Raw genomic sequence first — 12,199 nt, forward strand, 5'->3', positions numbered from 1 at the left:
GTCGTGATTCTCAGTGACACGTGTGTTCATTCGACCTGTGTGCTTGTTTCATCTCCGTGAAATTCCTGTATTTAATCTTCTTTGCCCGCTTATCCAAACGGGGACCGCTGGTGGATTGCCAAGCAGCGAGATGAATTGTCACCTTTATCCTGCGCCTCAGAACAGTGCCTTAGCTGGCAGCAGCCCTCTACCGTCTGTCGCTGGTGAGAATTCATAACAACCGCCATCCTTCTTGAGCTCACTCATGAGCAGGCCCCAGGAGACCGCAGCTACACACATCTATAATTCGTCCATCTCCCACACCAACCCTGGATGCATGAATGTGCACTTTTAGGCGTCAGGCGTTAGAATAAATTAGACTATACAATTATTTGTAATTAACGGAGAAAATGGGTACCATATTGCAAAGACCAGCCCTGTTCTGCTGAAGTGTGGCATGTCCAGGCGGGCGTGCTGGCCGACAGAGGCGGCCTGGGAACCAGGAATATTCTTCTGAGTTAATGGTGGTTTACGTTGCTCTTTTTCATCAGTACAGTAGCTCAAGAAATAAAAACAGTTTTCCTCAAACGTAGTTGCATTTCTATGGACAATACAGATTGGGCCTAAGTGAAAACTCAGGCAGAATTAACTGCAAATTTATATTTGTGTGGTTGATGTGGGAATTCATATTTCAAAACCCGTGCAAACTGCCCAGGAGCTGAGAAAGTTTGAGTGCACACACACACACATACCCGGGTGACCCCACGGCCTCCTCTGCTTTTGGAAAGGCACGTTTTGGCCAAACTTTTGTGCATTATTAAAGCCACTTGCACCCAGCCTTGCTTCTCACATCCTCAAGCCTCTGGTCTGCAGCTGCTGTTCTGACTTTTAACGTTTCTCCTTTACACACCAATTTGTTTGAGACATGTTAAAGCATGATTTTTACAACACCCATAAATGGGATAAAATCCCATCTACTCCAACCCAGATTCAGCCAGAAGTGTTCGGATAATCAGATTGAGTTTCAGCTTCTTAATGGAGAGCACGAAACACGCGCATGAATTTTTTTTTCTTAGTTGTTGCACGTGATTCAAAGAAGTAAAACAGCCGTGCTTGCTTTGCAAGGTCGATAAAACCAGCCGGGCATTCTGTATGAAAGGGCGGCCAAGGACCTGGCAGGAGGATGAAATGAGGGGTCAGGAGGAAGGTCCTCGAGAGGCTAACCCACGAGTGCTGGGAGAGCTGGGGAGGGCTCTGATGAGCTGAGGCCTGATTAGTCAGGAACACCACAGGGAGAGATTTCATCAGGTGGAAGAGAGACAAGAGAGGAGAATGCTCACCCAGGCCGTGTGGTCGGAGCCGGGCAGGGCTGGTGTCTCGGGGGGCCCCGAGAGTCCTGGAAATTCTGCTGCGGCCCCTGCCTGGCCTGGGCTGAGTCACCCACTGGGGGGACATCCCAGCCAGGGGGACACCTGGGCCCCGAGGCCTCTCACACCCCACAGGCGGAAACTGACCTCCCAATGGGGTTGAGTTCCTGCCTGCCCTGATCGAACCTAGAAAACGTCGGCCGTGAACTTGGACCCAGTGCACCAGGGGCTTGCTGTGACCCACAGAAAGCAAACGTGGCCAGAGGGCGCCATGAGGACCCCAGACCCTGCAAATGTCAGGGCTACTGCTTAAAGTCCTGACCTGCAACACACATGGTCCATAGCACCTGCCTACAGGGAAATCACATGCACATACACACACGCATGCACGCACACACACAAGATCTGTGCCCTCCTCCCTAAGAATGAGGGGCAAAATAAAGACGTCACCATGTTTGGTCCACAAATAGCAACTCTAGAGAGAAAACCCCAGTAATCAAGCAGGGTCATCTTGGCCCAGCCCACAGCCCCCAGGTGGGAGGATTTAGTGTATGTTCCAAACTCTGAGCTGCCCCGTTTGGAGGTACGTTTATGAACCTGAGGCCTGAAGGAAGACAGTGTGGTAAAGCAGTGATTTCCAAACTTTATTGCAGTGGAAATTCCCCCAGCTCAGAAATATTTTCCAGAACCCAACATAAAGGGGAGTTAAAGACAGATCCCATTCCTGGAACTCCCTACCCCACCCCAGCCCCTAGGGCACCTCTGTGGACCTCTGAATACCCAGTTCTTGGAGTGTGTGTCCCACAACGTCAGACACAGCCTCAGCTGGGCTGAAGCCCCACTTACCATTTGCCAGCTTTGTGACCTTGGGAAAGTGCCTACTTCTCTGAGCCTCAATCTTCCTGCAAGAATGTTAAAAGTATCACATGAAATATTGCTGGAGAAACAGCTAGCAGTTGGCCAGAGACCCTACTAACTGGTGACATCCAATAAAGTAGCCCTTTTAGCCACACAAGGCTAGTAAGAATTTGAGATGTGCTGTAAGTGTAAAATGCACACTGGACTTCTAGGAGTTAGTAAGTAAAAGGAATGTAGAATATCTCACTAATAATTTTTATATTAATCACATGTTGACGTGATAAAAATATCTTAGATATATTGGGTTGAATAAAAGATGTCATTAAGATTAATTTCACCTGTTTCTTTCTACTTTTAATGTGGCTACTAGAATGCTTAAAATGTCATGCATGGCTCATCATCCTACTTCAGTGCTTAGAGCTGTGTTAGAGGCTCTGCCGTAAATAGCCTTTCCTTCCAAAGAGAGTTGGCAGAAAGAAGAGTCCCATTATTTTTTTGGTACCTGGTGATTAAAAAGAAAGCCTTACATTCTGTTCCCAGGCAGGGGAAGGGCGCGAGATCAGCAGCTTCAGGACTGTCAGAGGTGGGCCGGGGCTCTGATTGGGAAAAAGAAGTTCATGGTTTTCTGATTTATTTAGACTTCAAGTTGACTGGAAAAGGCGTGGGGTGGCTAAGGGGAAGTATTTGGGGCTGGGGAGAGGCTAAGTATAAAGACTCCCCCAACCCCCGACATGGTTACCAGATAAAATACAGGTCACCCAGATAAATTTTAATTTGCTATAAATGATGAATAATTTTCCAGTATGAATACGTCCTCACAGGCATTCTAGAATTTTACTTGTTAAATCTGGCAACCCCTAACTAGCATGAGAGGAAGACTACACCAGAATACAGAGGGGTTTGGTTGGGGTGTAGTACTAGCCTAGCATAGCTCTGGGGACAGGCTTTGGGGTTCAAATTCTGGGTCCCCACTTACAACTGTGTGCCCTTGGGCCAGTTACTTAATCTCTCTATGCCTCGGTTTCGAAGGTCTGTAAAATGGGTATAATAAAAGCACCTACCAGGTAAGGCTCTTACTAGGTGCAGCTAAATTACTACTGCCTGCGAGGCCACGTGTCTGCATCAGGGTCTGTTTCCTGCAGCGGCGGGTGGGTTGACTGCGCTCTGGCCACCACTCGGCACCGCCCCCTCCCGCCTCATCAACCGCGCAGCCGACAGGGCAGCCGCGATAGACAGCACCACCTGGAGTCCAATTCCTCTCCTTTCGGAGGAAGCCAGTTTCCCCCTTCTTTCTTCTCCCGGGCCACCTCTGGGCATCGACTGCTATTTTCACTCGAGCTCAAGTTAATCTCTCCGGGAGCTTCCCGCGCGCACCAGGCAGTTTCCCGCGCGTGGGCAGTCCACCCAGCGCTCCAGCTCCCGGCGGCGAATCTAGTAGCAAATGCATGCAGTTGGAGTCGGGTGTTTGCAGACCCGGACGAGCCCCTGTGAAAGCACATAAAAGAAAACATTTATTACCGTGCCCTTAGAAGCGGGGCGCCCTGCCGGGGCCGCCGCACGCCCCGCGGAATTCTTGGCTCCTTCCAGCTCCGAGGGAGGAGAAAAAGAAAGCGGAAAAGGGACAAGGATTCTCTTCGTTTCCAGCCAAGTGAACCTGATCGATGGCTCTCTTGACTTTATTACAATATTTGATTTATTAGCGATCCCCCCCCGTTTGTGCGTTGCACACACACGCACACGCCCATGCACGCCCGCCCGGCTCTGGCGCGCGTCCCTCCCTCGCTTCCAGCTCCGGGGCGAACACCACATCTGTTTCAACTCCCCGCCGAGGGCGAGCGGGAGCGAGTGTGTGTCGGCTGAGCGTGCGTCTGTGTGTCCCGGCGAGGGTGCGCGCTCGGCGCCGGGAGCGCGGCCACCGGTCCCGAGGCAACGCGGGGCCGACAGCGGCCGGGACGCCCCCTCGCCGCCCGCCGCCCCGTCCGGGGCCGGAGTCCGGGGCCAGGGCCGTACGCCGGGGGCAGCTGGGCGGTCGGTCCGGCCGCGCGTCCTTCGAGCCGGAGGTAAAGCGGGCGCGCGCGAGGGGCACGGGGAGAGCGCGCAGGGTCCTCCCGGCCCCGGGCCGTGGCCGCCCGCGGTTCCCGGCCTCGGCGCCCCCGCCCCGGCGCGCGGGTCACCCCGGCCTCTCCCTCCCGGCTCGGGGGCCGGCGGGCAGGCGGGGGGCCGGGCAGCGGCGTGCCAAGGGGCTGGGCGATTAGAGGGCGGCCCGGGCGGGGCGCGGAGACGGACTTTGGCGAGGGCGGGGGCCGGGGCGGTGGAGGGCGGGGGCGGAGAGATGAGGAGGAGGAGGAGGAGGAGGGCGAGGAGGAGGAGGAGGAGGAACAGCGGCAGCTCTCGCCGGGGGATGCAGCGGCGGCGGCGGCGGTAGCAGCGGCGCGGAGTCCCCTGCGCCCCGCGGCCCGGCCGGGCTGCGGCAGAGGCGACTGCGCCCCGCGCGGGGTGAGGCCGCGGGGGCTGTGCGCGCGGGTGAGTGGGGTGCGGGCAGGTGGGCGGGCCGGGGGCGCCTGGCCGGGGTGAGGGCTCCCCGCGGCCACAACCTCTCGCGCGCCGGCACGGCCCCGAGCGCCTCCCCGGACCGCTGGGGCGGCCGGACCGCGGGTCCCCGGCTCGGGCATAGCGCCCAGAGCCCCAGAGGTGGGGCCGGGCAGGCGGGAGAGAGGCTCCCGCGCCGGCCGGCCGCAGGGGGATCAGCCCCTCGACTCCTTTGGGTGTTGACCCAAGGGGCCGACTAGAAGCCAGCCCACGTGGGGCTTGCCCGGACAGGACACGGGAAAGCAGTGGACCGGATCTCGGAGTGACGAGAAGCTCGCAGATACCGAAAGGGCAAGTAGGATTGGAAAGGCAAACTTCCTCCCGGGCCGGGTCAGAAGCAGCTCTCTTCGCCCTGTGCAGAGATGCTTCCCTCCCCGCACTCCCGGCGGGGGGGGGGGTTCTAAAGTCTGGCAGCGAAGCATGATCTCTAGAAGTGCGCTTTAGAAAAACTGCTTCCACTAGCTGATTAATTAATTCCTTCCACAAACATTTATGGAGTCCCCCTCCTGCAGGGCACCGCGTTCTGTTCCAGGGAAACGCGAATGAACATGGTTTCGCTGCTGCCGGCCACACGCTCTGGCAGGCTGGGAAAGCAGCGGGGTAAAGAGGGGGCGGAGGTTAGACCAGTGGCCTGTCTGCCGTCGCCTCCTGCCAGGCCTTCAAGGCCACGCCCCCTGCACACAGTTGGCGCCCACACAATACAGAGAGCGAAGGCGCGGCTTGGTTCTAACACCCGGTTCTCCTTCCCCTTCTTGAAGGTTCTGATCATTCCCTGCCCCTCTCCTCTCCGGACAGTCTTTCGTGCAACTTGCTTTCATCATTTTTTGAGTTAAAAGCCCATATTTAACTAACCAAGTAATTACATTCAGCTTACTTTGACTCTGGGTGTTTGCACATCTGTGCATGTCGGGGCACCAGCCCGCTGGCCCCTCCATCTGTCCCCGGCCTCATCCCCACGGCGAGGACCTCCCCTCCTTTGGGCCAGGGGAGGCGGGGCTGCTCTGAGCTGGCTGAGGGGAGGGGTTCAGGGGAGGGACAGGGAGCAGGTAGGGTGGACTTTCCCCGCAGGACACTTTTCTCCAGGGGCAGGGAAGTTATGCTCATCTTGCAGTTAATAACATAGGGGATTCCTTCCTGCCACTTTGCTTCCATCACAGAACCACTCAGGGTTTTAATTAAATCAAATCCTCCCTTAAATATGGGAAGGGGGTGGGAGGGCACACTGAAGACCTCTCACCTGTAAGAGAGGCCCTCAGCTCTGCTTGTCCGACATGATAGAGGAGGGAAAACTCTTTCAAAACAGCCTGTCCAGATGTGTAATTTAATGTTCTAATAACATTAAAGCTGGGGGGTGGAGCGATGTGGGGTTGGCTGATGGAATGTGAGACATTTGTACATAAATGTCTTCCTTTCTCGGGCAAAGTTTGTGTACCTAAAGGCAAGCTGTTGGCATACCTGCCGCAGCTGAGGGGCGAGCATGAGGTTTGGGGTTTGAGCTTTGTGTGTATTTCTTGGGTTTTTAAATTTCAATTTATGGTTTTTTCTGAAACCCTAATAACATGCTAAGTTTTCAGACTTAAGGGTTGAGCAGTGAGTTGATTGTGAAAAGCCTGGGCTTGGCGCAGGACAGTGTGTCAGTGTGTGAAAACATGTGTGTGTGTATACACACGTGTGTGTCCCTCCCCCCAGCAGTTCCATTCACCCAGCCTCCCTAGCACCATTGACATGCATTTGCACCCTTCAATGTTTGAAGTCCACCTTTCGATTGGGGATAATGCATCCCTCTTTCTGTATTTCTGGATCTGGCCAATTTATGGATGTGGCCTCGCCTCGAGGGGGCAGCTTCCCTCGGGGTGGGGGGTGCAGCACAGCCGCCTTGGGCAGGTGCTGGCCCATCCGCTTAGACTCAGCCTCTGGGAAGGCTACCGGAGGCCCTGTCCACAGAAAACTGTCAGCATTTCTGTCCAGGCTGCAGCTGAAAGGACCTAGTCTGGATCTGATTTGACAGCTAGCACCTTCACAGCATTTCACAGGCGCTTTGCAAGTCTTTACCCACAGTCACTTCATTCATTCACACACCAGCCTGCAAAGCAGGTGCTGCGGTCGTCCCCGTGTTGAGGGTGAGGAAACTGAGGCACGGAGAGGATCCCCGACTTGCTGGCACTGGTCGGAGGTGGAACTGGGTTCTGGAACAGCACGCCCTGCTGCCTTTATGACCTTGGCCTTTTTCCCAAGGGCAGAAGGAACACATGCTCAGCAGAGGAAAACCCAGACGCTACAACTTGAGAAGGTGGAAGCCCCTCAGTAATTCCACCCCTCTCCAAAAGCATCCAGGGTTTGGGGGAGCCTCGGTTTGCATCGCGGTCTCATTTACAATAAGGGAAACATGCAGTCAATCGCCTGGTGAATTTTCCTCCTCCCCAGAGTACGCACCTTTTCCCTCTAGTCCAATCACAAAGTGAAATATCCACCATGGCTGAAGGGAAAGGCCCCAAGAAAGCACAGCGACAAGAGTGGACATTTTCCTAGAGGTGAGACCCTCTTGCGTGGGGGATGGGGCCCCATGGGCCTCCCTGGAGGGTTGTGTCCCAGGTCCCGGCCCTTTGTCTCAGGCCTGGGCATACTTGGCCTGTGGTTGTGCAGGATGGGACCTCCAGGGCTGACCCACCTGATGAGGGCGGCCTCGCTGGGGCCTGACCCTCAGTAGGCCTCCTTGTGACGGCCCCCGGGGGGAATCTGCAGACACCCCTGCTCCAGCCGGATTCAAGGCGCTATCTAATTGGGAGATCATTAAGATCATTATAATTAATTGGCATCCTGATAAATGGCATGATTGCCTAATTGAGGTGGTTGCTAGGGAACTAGGCTCCCTGGGAGCCCAAAGGGGAAGAGGTGCTTGGCCGGCCACAGTTGGGCATTAGGGTTCCAGGCCCAGGACTTAATGGACAGGAAGGGAGAGCAGTCTCTACTGCATCTGCTGGAGCTTGCTGGGCAGCTGCTGCGTGCAAGTCACAAAAGGATGCGCAGTTGGGGGTGTGTTCCTCGAAGGATAGTAAAGTGATCAGGATACTTTCTCTTCAAGCCACAGAAAGAGAAAACAAAATTTAAAATCTCAACCCACCTTATCCTTAAGAAGGTGACTTACTGGCTCATAATTAGAATGCCCTAAGGCAACTCTAGCTTGAGGCACAGCCAGATTCAGGGTGTCCTGAGAAATCAGCGTCTCTCATCCCCACTCTGCCTTCCGTTGTGTTGCATTCTTCCTCCAGCTCCAGGGGGCACGTGGGCTCCGGCAGCCATGGGCATCTGGGTGGAGAGCCGGGCCGCCTGGCCACCTGCCCAGCAATGGGCTTGAGCTTGTTACTTAACCTTTCTGTGTCTCAATGTTCTCGTCCAACCCACGGCAATGATAATAGCACCATCTCCTTGTGCATGGTAGAGGATGAAATGAGAGCATCAGTGTCAGGTGCTCAGCACAGCCTGTGACACAGGTGAGCCCCACCAAAGTGTTTTTCACGGTCAAGGTGCCAAGATGGCTGCGGAGGAGCTGCCCTCTCACCCTCTCTGGTTTAAACCAGCGGGAAAGAGCGGCCTCTTTTGCCTGATGCCCACCCACTGCAGCACATCACCCTGAACCAGTCACTGGCCAAGGAACTGAGCAGCCCATCGCTGGCTTAGGGCAGGGTCAAAGGCTACTACTGGACCCGGGAGGCAGACCAGCTGAGACCCCCAGCCTGTGAGAGCAGAGAGCGGCACCCCATGAAAGGGAAGCCTGTTGCTGGGGAGACAGCCAGCCAGCGCCTGTGACCAGAGGGGAAAGAGGGAGGAATGTAAAGTGAGAGTGAGGCTCTGAGTTTGGGGGAGGTGGGGACCATGGAAACAGCTGCTGGGCAGGCGCTCTCCCCTCCCCCACCTCTGGGGCAGGGGCGCAGGAGCCCAGCTTCTGTGCCTGGAGGACGCAGCCTGGCTGTGATTTCTGGTAGCCAGGGGCAGCATTTGTCCCCCCCACCCCATGCCACTCATCTGGGGGCATTTGTTAGAAAAGGAAGTCTGCTCTCTAGACCAGATCCTGCGGAATCGGACTCCAGGAGAGAGTCCTGGAAGCTGCAGGGCGAACCTGTGCCTATGTGTGCGCTCTGGGCCTGCAGGGGGGCTGGCGGGGGGCCCTGGGGGGCAGGGAGAATGCTCTGAGTGCACCAGAGCTGGGAAGGTGCCCAGGAGGGCTGGGTGGACAGAGGGCGTGTCTCATTCCCTCAGCACATGTTCACCGAGTGTCTCGGGTGCCCCTGTGAGGCACTGGGCAAACAGGAGAGCAGCCTGCTGACCAGCAGGGGTAGAGACAGACCCCTGCCAGGCTCCTGGAGAAAGTATAAAGTACGGGGGAAACAACGAGTGATGTGACGAAAAGACTGCATCGGTGGGAGGGCAGGGGGCAGCATCAGGCAGGCAGTCAGAGAAGGCATCTCTGAAGACATGCCCTTCACACTACCACCTAAATACTGAGGAGTGGCCTTGGAAGGATCTGAGGGAACTGCATTCCAGGTAGAGGGAACAGCCACTACAAAGGCACAGAGGCTGAGTGGCCTGGCTCAACCTAAATAGAAGCCCAGGGGGCTGGAGGCAGTGAGTAAGAAGAAGAGTGAATGGCGGGAGGTCAGAGAGGAGAAACAGGTCATGGGGAGAGATGCATTGGAGGGTTTTAAGTGAGGAAATAATCTGATTTGTGCTTTGTTTTAAAACCATCTCTGTGGCTACCGTGAGTGCGATACACAGTAAGGGGAGGCTGGGAGACCAGGACTGGGACTGTTAATGGCCTGCTGGGGGGCGAATCAATAGAGATGAGTGAAATCGGTGGACTGGGAATTTAGCTGGAGGATTTCTCTGGTGGATTGGATGTTTGCGATGAGGGAAAGAGCCGTGGTTCTTGACCGCATTGCGTCTGCCCACCAGAGGACACGCAGCAGTTTCCAGAGACATGCATGGTTCCTGCTGAGCATGGTCTTGCCCCTGGCATGCGGTGGGGTGGAGGCCAGGGCCAGCCCACCCCCTCACAAAGGATTCTCTGGCCCCGTGTGGCCATCATGCTGAGGAGTCAAAGGTGACGGGGCATCCCGGTGTGTGGTGGACCCTGGTGGGGGAATGCAAGGAGGGACGTCGGTGGGTGGGTGAGTCGGAGACAATGGGTTTAGTTCTGGAGATGCTGGCTGGCGATGCCTCCCCACATGGGTGTCTGTGAGCTCGATGGGTGGTGGATGTGCAAGTCTGGAGCTGGTTGGGGAGTCTTCTGCACATGGATGTTATTTTAAGCCGTGGGACGGGCCCCCATCATCGAAGGAGAATGCATTCTGTTCTCTGCTGTGGTTTCCTCCCCCGCCCACCCCCCACCCCAGGGCCGGTCATGCATCTATTTGATGAATATTTTTAGTGCATTCCACATGCTCACCCAAGAAGTTCCTGAAGGCTCCGGCCAAGGCTCCCTGCCCACCTCCTCACTGCTGAGTGATCAGCAGGCAGAACTGAATGTTTACCCCCTTGCATCAGATCCCTCCGGGGACTTGTTTAGGCCACAGGCTCTCAGTCCCTGCTGGCCGTGTGACCCGTCCATCGGAGGACAAGGCTCTGGGAGCTTCTCCCCCAGCTCAGACCAGGACTTGCCAGAATCCTCTCCAACCGGAGACCACCCTTGTTTTGAATGAATTCCCCGTGGTCTCTTATTGTGATTGCAAAGCACACGCCACCCAGCTGCCCTGGCCTCTGACGACAGGCCCAGCCCACAGCTGGGCACACCGGGCCCCTCCTGAGAACTCTGTAAACCCTGTCCCACCCCCAGCGGGTGGGCCGGGCCGTCCCCCCAAAACCGCGAGCAGCCCCCGAGATGTGCTGGGCCAGGTGGAAACCAGATGTGTTTGGGGAGGAATGTGTCACCGCAGCCTTTCCTGGTGGCTCCGCACAGGGCCCAGGGGGGCCTTGACCCACCTCAGGAGGCAGAAAAGTGGAGCTTTGGGCAAAAGGTTGAAACAAAGACAGACGCAGAAGTTCAGGAGATGTTCGTATCCTGGTGAAAATCAGACCATCTAAAAGCTGCTTTCTCGCCTGCCCTAGGGACAGACCCCATCCACAGGTCACTTATCCGGATATTTCAGAGAACAGGAGCATCTGCTAGGATTCTTAGCAGTTTCAAATCCTATTCTTTGAGCATTCAGCTGCAAGTAATAGAATGCCTGGCTGAGAGTGCCTTAAATAATGGAAACACTTATTATCTCATATAACAAGAATTCCAAGGGGGAGAAAGGGCTGATTTAGCAGTACAGTAAGGTCATCAAGGATCCGGGAACTTTCTAGCCTCTTTTCCACCATCCATATCATTTTCTTTGGCTTTGCTGCCTCATGTTCTCAAGATGGCTGCTGAAGTTCTATACATCACATCCAAATACAAAATGGGAATAAAGGGCAGGACTACTTGCTGTCTTACTTTCTATCAGAGAGCAAAAACCTTCCAAGAAGTCCCCTCCCCTTCCAAACAGACCTCACCTTATGTCTTATTGGCAGAGGATTGGGTTTTGTACTCACCCCTAAACTAAACACTGGCAAAGGGATACGGGATTTTCATGCTTGACTTAGCTCAGTGGTTCCCAAATTAGCAGATCAAACCCTCTCTTCTGACAGGCAAATAATTTTAAATCCAAGTGAACCTGAGATTAAATACATACATAAACTAATGCTCCTACATACATGATTTTTAATCAATAAAATACCCTAACTGTAATTTAAAGGTAAACTAAATGGAAAGTGATTTATAATTAAAATCATGTATTGCAATCAATAAATGCTTGGGCACAACTACATTAGAAGATATAATGAAGCAGTCAGATGCTCACACTCGTTTTGAATCACATAAATCTTAATCCTACGAATTTAGTTGGAGACAAGTGTGTGGAATGGCCATAAATGAGATGATTTTCCAAAATAGGGGACAATTTGTCAAAATTCCCAAATGAAAAAAACTATCTTCCTTCAATTTACTTGGAAAAAGTAAATTGAAGTTTTTTACATGGGAAAACTCAGTGTAGAGTGGAAAACATGCAAAAAAAAAATCATTTGTGTTTATGTATGGAATGCAGTTCATTTCAGGCTTGGGTCAGGGTAAACAGCTTCTTCACCTATCTGAATGGCTGGTGGGACACTAGAAAGTTGTTGGAAATGGGGCAGTTCTCTTCTGTGTTCATTATATCAAGTTATCCAGCCTTCCTGCCCTAAATGCCAATAGCATCCCCCAGTCATGTGGTAACCAAAGAAGCCCCCCCACCAAATTCCCAAAACGCCCCCGTAGGGGAGGTTCAGCCCTCTGAGAACTGCTGGCTTAGACCAATGCTGTGTATTGCCAGGGCTGGAGAGGGCTCCTCTTG

At 54.3% G+C, this 12,199-nt stretch overlaps 1 protein-coding gene across 2 annotated transcripts in view; it reads left to right on the plus strand.

The window, feature by feature from the left end:
• Positions 1–4,156: 4,156 nt before the first annotated feature.
• SULF2 (sulfatase 2) overlaps positions 4,157–12,199 on the plus strand; it is a 118,353-nt gene continuing 110,310 nt past the window's right edge. Inside the window, exon 1 of one of the 2 annotated variants that reach the window (XM_077167522.1) lies at positions 4,157–4,264. The gene's annotated coding sequence lies outside the window, so the exon portion shown is untranslated. Of the gene's footprint in view, positions 4,265–4,664; positions 4,728–12,199 lie in introns of those variants that run through there. The other variant, XM_077167529.1, reaches the window with a different exon arrangement.

The sequence above is a fragment of the Tamandua tetradactyla genome, chromosome 1 (genome assembly GCF_023851605.1).
Source record: "Tamandua tetradactyla isolate mTamTet1 chromosome 1, mTamTet1.pri, whole genome shotgun sequence".
NCBI classification, from domain to species: domain Eukaryota; kingdom Metazoa; phylum Chordata; class Mammalia; order Pilosa; family Myrmecophagidae; genus Tamandua; species Tamandua tetradactyla.